Source organism: Haliaeetus leucocephalus, unplaced genomic scaffold (assembly GCF_000737465.1).
Source record: "Haliaeetus leucocephalus isolate CR32 unplaced genomic scaffold, Haliaeetus_leucocephalus-4.0 Scaffold517, whole genome shotgun sequence".
Classification (NCBI taxonomy): domain Eukaryota; kingdom Metazoa; phylum Chordata; class Aves; order Accipitriformes; family Accipitridae; genus Haliaeetus; species Haliaeetus leucocephalus.
Window position 1 is genome coordinate 1,841,005 of NW_010972953.1, and position 2,460 is coordinate 1,843,464.

Consider the following 2,460-nt stretch of genomic DNA (forward strand, 5'->3'; position numbering starts at 1 on the left):
TTATGCAGAGGCTTAAGTCCTGCTGGCTTCGGGGGGGGCAAACCCCTTGTGTGTGTCCCCAGTCACTGTCCTGCGGCAGCGGCAAAGGGCTGGCACGCTTGGCATGGGCTGTGTGGGGTCAGCCAGGGCCGGGGGGGTTTGGGCTCTCAAAACCAGAAACTAGGCCAGTCCGCGCACACAACTGGGAGACGGGAGACGTGGCATTTCCTCCTCACTGACAGTGCCGGGGCTGAGCGGAGGGCAGAGCCGGAACAGTGTTGTTATGTTTAATATAAAATAATTGCCGTGCTTCAGGTAACGCCCACATGCTGCCCAAGGCTGTGGCACCAGGGTGCTGCGGAGCCCGGTGCCCATCTCCCAGCCGGCCCCCCGTGAATACCACTTCCCGCTGCCTCTGGGTTGTGTCTGCTGCTACAGCGAACCCCCCCTTGGTGCCTGTCCCCAGGGATGCTCTGCACCCCACCAACCCTTGATGGGTGGAAGCGATCGCCTCTGGGGAGCTGCTCCAAAACTACAAAGGAACCAGAGCTGCCCTCACCTGCGGATGTGGCGGCTCCCACATTGCTTTACCCACCAGGAAAGACCCTGCCCAGCATGGGCTTCACCCACACCAGCCACAGGTCCCCAGTGAGCCGTGCGGGTGTCCCAGAGCAGACCTCCACGCTGGTGCCAGAGCCGCTTCCCAGTCAGAGACCTTGTGCTGTTCGACCTTCTGGAGCATCTTTCCTCTGGCACAGGGTGCCCCGTGCCCAGGGCTAGCACCACAGGTGACAGAGGTGACGCAGTGCTGGGGTGCCCAAAGAAGCAGCCCATGCTGGAAGCACTTTTTCTGTGTCCTGGCACAGAGACATGTGTGGGCATCGCTGTCACAGCCTTTCACAGCGGCACGAGCCCCGGCTGTGGTGGCATGCACAGCGACACACTCATGGCTCTGGGGAAGCGCAGGTGAGCCGAGCAGAGCTGGAAACTCGGCTGGCCGGAACGCCAGCAGACCCTCCGCGTAGTGCTGCTTAAGGAGAGATTAAATGGAAATCATTTCTATTTATTGTAATATTTATCAAAGTTTAGTAAATAATTGATGCTGATCCGTCCTTGATTTCCTTGGGGGCCAGCATGCGGTTCTGGCAAATTAAAGTTTAACGATGCGTGACAAGGCAGGAGGAGGTGGAGTGGGCGAACACTGGGCACGCCGGCCCTGGGGCTCGACCCGCGCTGCCCCGGCTCAGGCGGGAGTGAGGAGCACCCGGCCAGGGATCCTGGGGAACCTCTGCAAATTCATTTCTTCTGCCCTCACCAGTCCCCCCGATTTACAGTGTGCAGAGCAGATCCCAGTGCCTACAAACAACACGGCGTTTATTGGCCTTTTGGATCCGTAGCTCATGCTGTGTGTGATGTCCATCCAAGGCAAGGGGGGATGCAAAGGCACTGAGGGAAGCAGCAGAGCCAGCAAGGGCATTTAGGCAGGACACCGGCACGGTGCTTGCATGAGCAAAGGCAGAAAGCTGCTCCTGACTGGCAAACTGGGCCAACCAAGCAGTTGGCAACAGCCTGGAGCCCTGCTCCTCTGTAATTACTTTGGATGCATGAAGAGGGCTCTGGCCACAGCATTGAGCCCAGCATTTCTTTGGAAAGGAAGATGAAACAGTGCTTGGGACTGTGCATGTGCAAGGCACAGGGAGCCAGGACGGCTGTCGCTACGCTGGGTGACGCCAGCCCTGACTGGGCACCAACCGATGCATTCATACCCAGCGTGGGAGCAGCAGAGCTGGAGGACCCAAGAGAAGCTGTTGGGACACGGGAGCCCCCATGCTCCCTCCCGCTAGCCCCAGTCCCGTGTACCGTCCCACCTCAATGGCTTCATCCTTGCAGCTCTTGGCTGGGCTCGCTGCCAGGCCGGACAGCGCTGGCTGCCGCGGCGGGGCTGGCTGCTCGGCAGAGTCATGCACGGCGTCTGCGTTGGTGCGATGTACAAGCCCTGCGGCACCGCTGTGTGCAGCCGGGAGAGCTCTGGGGCTGCCCTCGCCTTACCTGCATCTGCTCGGGCACCTATGGCCCTCTCTCGGGGGACTTTAGTTGGTTGGGTTTAGTCATTTTTCACATGGGTTGACTCTCGAGGGTTGGGGGACTTGGCAGGCTTGAAAAGCTGGTGGGCCAAGGGGAAGGCGAGCCAGCTGGGTTGGGTGAGCTCACAGCTCCTCTCCTCTGTGGAAAGAACAGACACCCTCAGGCATGCCCATGGGCAGCCAGCACCCACCTGCCACTGAGAGTGCCCATGCCGTTGGGACACCTGGGGACACCCCTACGGCCCCAAGCAGGAGAGTTCCCATGGATGTGTCCCACTCCCCTTTAGAGCCATTGAGGTCCTGGATGAAGAGTCTGGTGGTGGCATCGCCAGTGGCCACCTCTGGGGCCAGCCATCCCCGGACACATCTCCCTCCCTCTTCCCCTCCCAGCACCCTG